This window comes from Protopterus annectens, chromosome 16.part0 (genome assembly GCF_019279795.1).
Source record: "Protopterus annectens isolate FY-2018-M chromosome 16.part0, PAN1.0, whole genome shotgun sequence".
Taxonomy (NCBI): Eukaryota; Metazoa; Chordata; order Ceratodontiformes; family Protopteridae; genus Protopterus; species Protopterus annectens.
The window spans coordinates 89,372,874-89,385,104 of NC_056750.1; positions in this window are offsets into that span (position 1 = coordinate 89,372,874).

Genomic DNA, 12,231 nt, shown 5'->3' on the forward strand with positions numbered 1-12,231 from the left:
GGAGAAGGTAACCTCACACAACACAATTCCAGTATCACATAGTCCCACCACAACAGCGAACCAAACACATAAAAACACAAAAACATACTCGGAGGCTCTAAGTAAAAATTTACCTAAGCAACAGAGACCTCCAAAGCAGACATCCAAGCAAACGCTACCCCAAAACAAAACACGTACAACACATAGCACACAAAGTCAGTGTGCCAAGCAGTCACAGCCCTTAAGGCTGACTAACACACCTGATACTCTTGTAGTAGGTGACTCTATTGTCAGACACACTGACGTCTCGCTCACCAGGCTGAATAAAGAGAAGGTCACAGTGAGCTGCCTGTTGGGCGCTAGGATCCGCCACATAACGCAAGCACTCAGGTCACTCCAAAGCAAATACAAATATGACTCAGTCATTGTACATGCTGGCATGAATGACCTGAGATGTACCTCCCTCAACTACATGAAAAGAGACATAGAGGAGCTCTCTGATCATGTAGCCCAGGCCGGTATGACCCTGACCTTAAGCAGCATCTTACCGTCACCTAGAATAATGCCACAGTATAAAGACAAAATGATCGATTTTAACAATTGGCTAAAATTTTGGTGTCATTCAAAGGGGATCCAGTGTCTGTCAGCCTGGGATGACATGCTCAACAAGCCACGTTGCTTCACTAGGGACGGCTTGCACCTGTCACCCCTGGGCTTTCAGATATTGGCAAAGGCTCTTGTCACCCCCATAGTGCCTTTTTTAGGCAAGGCTCAAAAGTCAAACCCACCTCCATAGACAGCACAAGGAACAAGAAACTAAGGGTAATGCTGCTAAACGCCAGAAGTCTTAACCTCAAGATGCATGTACTCGAAGCTCTCCTCAGTATGGAGAACATCGATATCTGTGCAGTGACAGAAACCTGGTTCAAGGCTCCAGAGAGCACCCCAGCACTACCAGGTTATACCTCATATCATGCTTTTCGGCCCCAAAACCCGGACCGAACCACAAAAGGAGGGGGAGTTTCCATATTTATCAAGGATATCCACACCTCTAGGTTAGTGGCATTGCACGAAGTATCGGAGACCATCCATGTGCAACTGACAGTGGGCAAGACTGCTTTTCAGTTTATAGCATCCTACAGACCACCCTCTCAAAGTCAGGAATCCCACTCGGCTTTCCTGAAAACATTGGAGAACATGAAGATCTCTCTGAACACCATTATATTGGGTGACTTCAACTACCCAAACATAGACTGGGAGCATTACTCAAGCCCCAGAACCTTAGCCCAAAGGTTCCTGGAATTTATAAACTCAAATGCTATGGAACAACTAGTCACCACTCCCACAAGAGGGGAAAACATACTAGACCTGATCATTACCAACATGGGGACTCTATGCTCCATACCAGAAGTATATCCCTCATTGGTAAGATCAGACCATAAATTAATTTCACTGGATATCCATATCCCGACCCCACCCCCAGCCCAAAAAACCACAGTGAAAAACTTCTCAAAAGCAAACTTCACACTTCTCAAAACTGAAGTGGAATCCTTCAAGGCCCCAGGGCCAGTGGAAACTACAGCCCAAACTGCAGAATCCTATATAAATGCATTCTATGGATATCTCCAGGAATGCATGGATCATGCTATCCCAAACAAAATCAAGACCCAATCATCCAAAGGCAGGCATCCAGTCTGGTGGACCCCAGCCATAAATAAACTGTACAACAGAAGGAGGAAGCTACTACATGATAGAGCAAAATCCCTAAAAGGGAAGGCATCTCTAATCAGTACTAGCAAAAAATTATGATTCCTCATAAAATCCTCCAAGGTCAGCTTCGAGAGAAAAATTGCACAGGACACTAAAGACAATCATAAGGCTTTTTTCAGTTATGTTAGGAACTTGGGATGCAACTCTCAGACTTGTTCTGAGTTGATTCTAAGTGACAAAAAATACACTGAACCCACAGACATCGCCAATATCCTGGCAGACAGGTTCAGTGCAAACTTCTCCACCCCCCCAAAAGAGCAAGTATCTATCCCGGCAGAGTGCAGCCTCCCAAACATCTCTGATGCTCAGGTGAAGGCCGCCCTCTCCAAAGCAAAAACCACTGCTTCCATTTCACCAGATGGCGTCCCTGGTTGCGTCTTACATGAACTCCAAGAAGAATTAATCCCTCAAGTAAAACTGCTGTACAATCTCAGCCTCACTGCAGGATATGTGCCTAAAGAATGGCGTACAGCAACAGTGGTCCCACTCCACAAAGGTGGCGCCTCTGCGGACCCTGGAAACTATCGCCCCATAAGCCTGACTAGCCTAGTCTCAAGGCTATGGAGAGGATCATCATGGAACTCATAAACAAAGACATTGGGGACCTACAGACAAAAGATCCTACCCAATTTGGCTTTGTCAAGGGCAGATTCTGCCTTTTGAACCTGGTCGACTTCTTCAAAACAGTCACCAAGGCCATAGATGAAGGGAAGGTAGTCCACACAGCCTATCTGGACCTCGCAAAGGCATTTGACACAATACCCCACTTGGGCATCATAGATAAGCTATCCAGCCTAAATATAAACCCCTATGTCACAAGATGGGTCGCAAACTGGCTCAAAGACAGAAACCACAGAGTCAGAGTTGCTGGAGCCATGTCAGACTCGAAACCGGTCACACGTGGCATCCCACAAGGTTCTGTCCTGGGACCTCTCTTGTTCGGTATTTTCTTTTCTGAGGTACAGGCTAACGTGGGAGGACTATGGCTCACCAAGTTCACAGATGACTGCAAACTGGGTGCCATAATTGACTCTCCAGCTGACACAAACATCCTTCAAAAAGGTCTCACAGAGACGGATAACTGGTGCCAGGGCTATGGTCTAAAGCTAAATGCCAAAAAGTGTATAGTCATACCCTTTGGCAAAAATAATGTGCCCACAAATTACCACATAGGTAGTAACCCATTAAGTACAGAGAAAGTAATTAGGGATCTGGGGACCCAAGCTGATAACAATCTCTCCTTTAACAACCTCATTGCCAAAGTGGTTAGAAAGACCTTCTACATAGCCCACCTCATCATGAAAGGATTCACATCTAGATCAAGAGAGGTAATCGTGCCCCTTTATTCATCCCTAATCAGGCCCATCATAGAATACAATGCCCCATTTGGGATGTACCTTACCCAACACCTGCAGCAATTAGAAAGACCCCAAAAGTACCTCACCAGGAGGATCAAGGGACTCAAATAGATGCCATATGCTGCTCGGTTAAAAAAACTCCAGCTCTACTCAGTTGCATACCGCCCACTTCGAGGCGATCTATGCCTGACATATAAAGCTATGTCCAACCCAGAATTAATGGACATACTCCACCTCAGTAAATCTAAATCCCTTAGAGCCACGCGATCAAGGGACTTGAACCTCAGCACAGAAATAAATAGAACATGCCGGAGGGACAGATTCATAACCCAGAGGCTCCCTTCACTCTGGAATAGAATTCCAATTCATGTTAGGCAGAGCACCTCACTGACTCTCTTCAAGAAGAATCTTGATGAGTGGATGGGGGATCGTAGGTTTGTCCCGGGGATTACTTCCGTGTCACTATTAGACAGAGGCACAGTAAACTAAACTTTAAAAAGGGCACAGTATACTCAAATCAAGGGGTGGCGTAAGCCAAACACAATCGGGCTAGGCTGATAAATGCCCCAGGGCAGATAGCCTAGTATGAACCTATGAACCTCTATGTATATGTAACTACACATACACATGCAGAGATATGTTTAGTAAGATACATATGTAGTAGGTGCACACAATATGGAACAGCCACTATTCCTACAGTTACCACCTTACCAACTGGAGACTGTAAGAGCCACCCATGCAAATGACAATCATTGCCTGCAACATATACCCACAGAGTAATCAAAGGATACAACACCATACACAGGTTTGCATAAAATGGAAAGCTTTATTTGTGTACTATTACAGTTGTATATGCCATGTGGTATAGCTGTTTAGACACAGACATCCATATAAACTGAGTAATGCAACTGGGAAACAGTTATACTAATATAGTAGTCTGGAAATGTTACAAATGTTGCTATCCAGGCCAAGGCCATCAAATAGTACAATAGTATAGACAGACTGGGCCACAGGATACCAAACAATCAACAGTAAGTAATGCAGATGTGTAGTTCAGCAGCCTCTAGCTACACTCTGTAGACAATCCTTAGGGGGTAAAAACCTCATTTGACACAATGGGATGTCACTGTTACATAACAAGCCACAACTGACACCATCACAAGCACAGTGAAAAACAGAACAGTCTGTATGGTAAGTGGCAGTAGGCCTGCATTAAACCAAGGTGGATTGTATGGTAATGTACCTCAATATACCTTAAGGCAGCTCACCCCTGATGGTCTTCAGGACTTTGGGCTTTCAGGGCTCTTTAGTGCTCCCATATACATATATGTATATGTAGATATATGTATATATAGATATATGTATATATAGACATATGTATAAATAGCTATATATGTATGCACATCCTATATGTAGGGATATGTCTAGTTATATTGGTATATATGTAGATATCAATAACTATATGTGCATACATATCTATTCTGATATAACCGCTATTGTCAGTATATATGTAGATATCCATACGTATATGTGCATATGTATCTATGCCTGTATATATGTAGACATATATTGCTCTGTATAGGTATATATCTGGGTGTTTATTTATATAGTTATGTACATATACATATCCATCTATGTATGTTGATATGTACATGTGTATGTCTATATAGATATCTGTATAATTATATGTACATATATCTGCACCATATCTCCTGAACATGGAGCATAGCCCTACCTCAGCCCCTATAGTCCCAAAGTCGTAGTGCAAGGGAATGTCAAGTATGTATGGCAGGTATATTTGTAGACTATTGCTACTGTAATAGGGAGTGTCTTCACAGACATGGTGTGTGTGGGGGGGGTCATATCTGCTTTTAACGTGTGCGCCATTGGCTGCTGACAGACATCCTAATGACATTATAGTACAGTACGACTGCTAGCATGTAATGCTACTGTGGACTACAGCAGAGATAATGGCCAATATATGTGGACAGTCTGACACACTCTGGACAGTCCAGAGGTATACATATAACCCCTTAGTGCAAGACATGTGGACCAATCCTGACAATGTGGATGTTAACAGCCATGTAGAGGGGTATAACACGTAACTACTGGTATACATGTGCCCCCATAGGTTATGAATTCACACATCCCTGTCTGTCCTGCCACATACTAACCGCTGGTACAGAGGTGCCATGGCCACATACTACCCACTAGATATTGACATACATCTGTACAGCATCCCACTGCTCTGTCTGACATACATGACTGTTATTGTGGCCCAGTAGCAGTACATCTGGCAAGTATCTGGACGTTACATCTCACTGGGTAAGTACACTAAGCTGCTATGCATGTAACAAAGCACTGTGCAGGCTACAGGCAGACCGGCTTAACACTGGCCTACATATCCTATGGGGGAATGCACATGTACCTCCATATATAGCAGGCTCTACAGGCATGCCACAACACAGAGTAACATACACCTGTGTGAAAGTGTATAACCACAACCAATGTCAACACAGCCACAGTCACATATGGTATGCTAGCGTATTAATACAGTATATGGATTATCTGTTCAACATCAACCTCATATATGCCACTCACATGCTAACCCTACATATACTGGGCCACTACACAGTGTGCTTTGATGCCTGTCTCTGGTATGGGACATGTGCATGTATGGCCCTACAAACATGTCAGCTGATAGGGTAACATACAGTGGAGCAGCATGTAACATCAGATAGAACAGGACATAGAACAGTGACATCTACCACAGTCTGTACACGGGCCAAGGTACATATTAGCAATGCACACACTGGCGACAATCACCATAAGTACACAGACCTCAGTACTGTACACACAACCACAGAATGTTCAGGTTATGTCATCAAATATAACCCCTACTATACATAACATGTGTAGCATTCTGATATCTCACTAGCTTGTTATCAGATATGATGTCACTAATTATGGTGTACAGCACATATACACCCCTTACTGCATGACATATGTACAAAAGTTGACAGAATTGTGGCTGGAGTCACATACACTGGGCCAATATTGACATGTTGCTGTGATAACCTCATACATTTACTGTTGTAACAGGGTTTGTTGCAACATATGTCCTATGAGGGATATGAAGTCAGTAACTCTCACGACTATCACCATCTACATACTGCAATCCTCACCCTACCTTTTGCAGTTCACAGATAGGTGCTCTCTGGGTAACACCTGAAACATAAGGCACCACACACTGTCCAGTCTGCATATGGCCCTACAGATGGGTGTCCCCTCATAAACATAGCACTGACATGGCAGGTATGAAAACATGTAGGACAGCAATATCCACACGCACCCTGTTAAACCAACATTACACCAAATGCAGTATAGAAGCACTTACAGTCTGTAGTCAGGTCAGGCAAATCCCCCTCCTGTGTGTTGGCCTGTTTCCACAGTGTATGTTGTTAGAGGTAAATCCCCAATCCATCTGAGATGCTGTTTTCCAAATAACTGATCGAGTTCCTGCTCACAGTGAATGAATGGCCCAACACCAACATGATGTTCTTAGATATTGGTGTGTGTTTCCATGCAATTGGCTATGGGAATGTTACCACAGCTGTAACACATGCAATCAGCTAGTGGGTGGCTGCAATTCATGCAGAGGCCATCAGCTGATACTGAGCATCACTTAAAATACACATGCTGCTGCCTAAGCAATGCAGGTGTAAGTCTCTACATCCACCAGAGATGGAGTGAGAGAGGTAGACAGAGGCACAGAAAAGCCAGGGAGCGGTGGGGAGAGTAAAACTTAAACATGTTTCTGTCACACACCTACCACTACAGGGTATCAAACCCCTGATGACTATGTAGTGCTATCACATGTCCATGCAGTTAATGGATGTGCCACATAGGTTACATGTTGGAGAGCCCTCAGAACGTATATGTGATGGTGAGTGACATCTGCAACAGGGATATGGTAGCTATGTGGTAGGTGTAGTACATGTACCTGTCTGCATGAACATGTGTCAGCGCCAACACAGCCACACTCTCACAGGGACGTACACACATTGACACACTTGGCAAGGCCAAGAGTACAACTCATCACTAGTGGGATTGCCACAACACAGTACTGTGCAGGTATCACATGCACCACAGGGTCATACGGAGATTATATGTGCCAAGGGTATGTGGAGGTGTCTGACATCAGACAGCATGCTTCAACATGCCAATGGGGGCTGTAGTGATTGTGAATGTGGTCATATGCATCTTACACCACACACACATACATGGGTGGCAGTACTGACATGCATGGGTGCACCGCTTCACGGGTGTGTTGTGGTCGACGGTGCCAGATGGTTATACAAGGCTAGGTGATGGGTATACCTTGGCATCAGGCCACATGACAATGGTCTGCAATGTGGCTCAGGGGTATAGTGTCTGCAGTTGCCCACACAGGTGAGTATTGTATGCACCATCCAGTCACCTGGGTGACTATTGCATGTGGCCAATGCTGTGCATTTCTTGCCATGTATGTGTTCCTTAGTCTATGTTATGGACAGTGTCTGGGATGTGTACACCTCCCACATGCATGTACAGTGACATGTGGAACTGTACTTGGGGTGTCTGGCCCATGTTGTGTACACAGATTGTTATCATCAGATGTGCCAGTCCTGGGTTCATGTGGTGGGAACTGTTAATGGACAGCAGGTTGACCCTGCACCTACATTGATAGCATGATTCCAGTATTCCCAGGTGTAAGTAACATCTGTCCATACAGGGCTTGTGCTTCAGGCATGGTATGTCCTTTGTGGGTCACATTTGATGGCACCACAGGTGTTGCAGGTGTCCAATGGTGAACATGGGGGAGGTGCACTGTTGGCATGTACATGCCTATTGGACTGATGGACAGGGTGCCATGCCCTCTGTAGCCCATTGCAATCACACCATGGTTACTATCAGTGGCTAATATGCAGGGTACTACCAACATAGCGGCTGTTGCCTAGGCAAGGGTGTGTGTGTATGAGTCATGGGTTGAGTCTCCCCTGTGTACAAGGGTTGCTAACATTGTTCAGCTGGCATAGATGTCACATTTAGGGGTATGGATTTGCACCCCAGCCTCTTGGCTATTTCACATCTGTTATCCTTGAATGGTGGACATTGTGATATATACTTGGTCTACTGTGTAAGAAGTTTTCAAAACCCACTCCACATTGAGTCTAGTTGTTACACACACACACACACACACACACACACACACACACACACACACACACACACACACACACACACACACACACACACACAAACACACACAAACACACACACCTGTCATGTCTGGCTTTAGAACTCCTACCTAACTAGTATATCACCCTACGGCCACACATAAACACACACACCCACACCTGTCATGTCTGGGATTAGAACTCCTAATTAGTATATCACAATATACCACTATGCAGTTACAGGACACACCATGGAGATTACTGGAGTACTCCTTCCCCAAAGGTGTATTTCATACTGAATGACATCAGCAGGATTGCCAAAGTAGGGCATTTGAATTGTACTGAGTGTGACTAGCCTAAAATGCACTGCTCCCTACACAGACATAGAAATACACACAAAGCATCCACAACTGCCATGTGTGGGGATAGAACCCCTACCAGAGTTCTATATCACACTACAGCATGATGCTGTTATAGCATGCACCAGGGGGATTGCTGGAGTGCCCCTTCCCCAAATGTGTATTTCACAGTGAGTGACATCAGCAGGGTTGCCAAAGTAGGGCATTTGAATTGTACTGAGTGTGACTAGCCTAAAATGCATTGCTCTCTCTACACACACACCCACACACACACACACACACACACACACACACACACACACACACAGAAACACATAGTATGAAATGCTACTATTAGAAGCACATGGATTGGATTCATTGTTGTAACCTGCATATATACAATATGACATGCTACTATAAGAGACACATGGATTGGATTCATTGCTGAAAGGTGTATATGTACAATGTATTTATTATCGCACACAAAGAGCTTCAGTCCTGACCGTACGTGCAGTATCAGACTGCACTCCTTAAAACATCTCACCTGTTAATCACCCCCTTGCACTCAGACCTCTTAACTGGCCAGAATGACATTGGCTGTCCAGGTTTATGCCTCATATTTGTGGTCTGTTCCTCACTACGTTTGTAGTGTTCTTGAAAATCAGTGAAGATTGCAGTAGCTAAATAATGACAGACACCTGAGCTTCTGACTTGATAGCCTTCATAAAATGCAAACTAATGCAAAACCTGTTATTCCAGAAACTTTAAAATTTTGTAAAAGAATATTTAGAATCTGCCTCTGGTGTTTGGCTTTTGCTGCAAAGGGTTTCTTAACATGCCTCTAGCAGTAAATGTTGCTCAAGAAAAATGAAACTTAATAAAAGTTTTCCTTTTATAACTGCAGAAAGACACTTTATACAAATGTAACACATGATTTGCTACTATTACAAAACAAAGCTACTTCATTGCTGAAACATCTACAATATATTAGTAGCACACAACAATCACTTCAGCCCTGACCACGCATGTAGTATCAGACTAGAGTTTATAAAACATCGTCACTTGGTAATCGCACCCCATACTGCACAACAATCACTTCAGCCCTGACCACACATGCAGTATTAGACTCAAGTCTGTAAAAGATCATTTGCAAATCACGCCCCATAGCACCTTGCACCAATACCCCTCCACAATCTGAAATTTAACCAAATACCCTTATTTTGCTTCATTTGCTAGGTCTGGTCCTCATAAAATTTGATATGGTATGGATTTCAGTTTCAGAATTAACATCTTTCAGAAAATAAATAAATCCAAACCAGCCCAGATGTTGAAAATGTTGAAACACAGGTGCCCAGCAGGAAGGTAGTTGGAATAAAGAAGCTGAACCATGACAAAGTAAAATCTTTATTTTTAATACAAAATGGTGAGCACTTTCGCAATGGCAACTATTGCTTCATCAGGCAGTTCATTCAAACAGCAACAACATTTAAATACTTTAAGCAATAATCCACAAAAAAGTGTAGCAACGAGGTAACCAGGCAGTTCTTTCTCTACTGTTCTCATAAATTTATTGATAAAAACATATCAAACTGGATAAGCGCTTTCGCTAACAATCTTCATCAGACCATTTAACAAAGAATTAAAAGTAACACATTTATATATATAAAAATCAAATCCCTGTAATCCAATCTCATTCAACCCTTAATCAAGTCACCTAAAAATGTAAAAGGGATAGCAGGCATTTTAAAACTTTCAGATATATATGCAAGCAAAAACTAATATATGCATAAAACTTAACAACTATGCAAATATAAAAACATGACAGTTGTAAATATATACATATAAAAAGTACAAAGTTACTATTATACTTCTCATCTCTTCACCCTCCACTTTTTGAGCAGTGGTTTTATGGATGCCCTCTCATTAAGTCCTTTGACCCTATCAGCCCTGAGGGTGATAATCCAGTTGTTCTCCTTATATTCTGTATGGTTCCTAATATCACCTTCCCAAATGTGAGGTGTAATTACCTCCAATACTCTAAAATTAAATCTGTGTGCTTCCCCTGCCTGTATGGTATGCTTCAACAGTGCATTGTGTTCAGCCTGAATTCTGATACTGTAGAGATGTTCTCTTATTCTGTATCTAAAGACCCTATTGGTCTTGCCCACATAAAATGAGTGACAGCACTCACATTCTGCTAAGTAAACAACATTATCAGTCATGCACGTGGCTGTGGCATGAAAAACAAACTCTCTATCCAAATCTGGATGTAGGAACTTATTGAAGGTATTAATATATGAACAAAAGTTACACCTCCCACACAGTTGTGTTGCTCCCCCCTCTTCAACACCCTCCAAGCTCCTATCATGACAGAGAAGTCTCAAGTTCTTCCTATTCTTGTACAAGAACCTGGGTCTCTCTCCCACTAGTTCATGTACCTTTGTATCAACCGTCAAAACTGACCAATGCTAAGTGAAAATCTCAACAAAATCTTTATTATTACTGGTGAAAAACAGGGGCACCTTCAAATGCTCATTAACCTGATCCTGAACTACAGGTCACAGAACATTACTGTGTGATCCAAAATAAGGCAGAGCTATGCTCTCCCTCAAACTACTAACAGTCAACAGATTCTCTTGTATTTCACTGAGGCGATAGCCCCTATTCATGAGTCTACAGCCCAGACCAACCATCTCTTTTTCAAACCCTTCAATGGTAGGGTTCAGCCTGGAGACTCCCATACTTTGTCCTTTAATTGCATTTTTAAAAATGTAGCTAGGATGCATACTAGATCTTACTAACAGGGAATTCCTATAACAAGACTTCCCAAAGACACCAGTATTGATGCTACCATTATCCAATCTTTCTACATAGAGATCGAGATCTCTATCCTATCACTTGATGACACCATTGTGAACTTCAAACAGTCAGTCCGACTGTTCATTGTTCTATGAAACTCCAACAAAACTTCAAGGCTCCCTTTCCATAGCAAAATCACATCATCAAAGAAATGTCGATAAAACATCACATATTGTTTATAAGCATCATTCTCAAACAATATAACATTCTCCCAATGTGCCAAAAACATGTTGGCGTAGCTATTGGCACAAGAAGTGTCCACAGATACGCTATCATTCTGGATGTACATCTTGCCATTAAAAGTGAATACATTATTTTCAAGGATTACTTCCAAAAAATGACATATAAGCTCAATCTGTACCAATGTATATTCACTATTGGCACTAAGATATTGGGGATGTTCGTAAAAAGTGACTGAATATCAAATGTGACAAAAAATCAGTTCATGTAAATTGTCAGCATTGGTGGTGCACTCATATAAATCAATGAGAAATTGCTTTGAGAAATTGCTTAGAGTCTCTTAGGACCATCCTGTTCTGATCTATGACCAGTCATAGATGTTTCTCAACATAGAGGGATAGCATTTCCGTTACCCACCCTCCACCTGCGGCAATGGGTCTCATAGGTGGATTGGAGGGTTGTTTGTGAACTTTAGGTAGACCCTGTATTAATGGTATCAACAGGTTAACTACCTTCAAATACTTATAG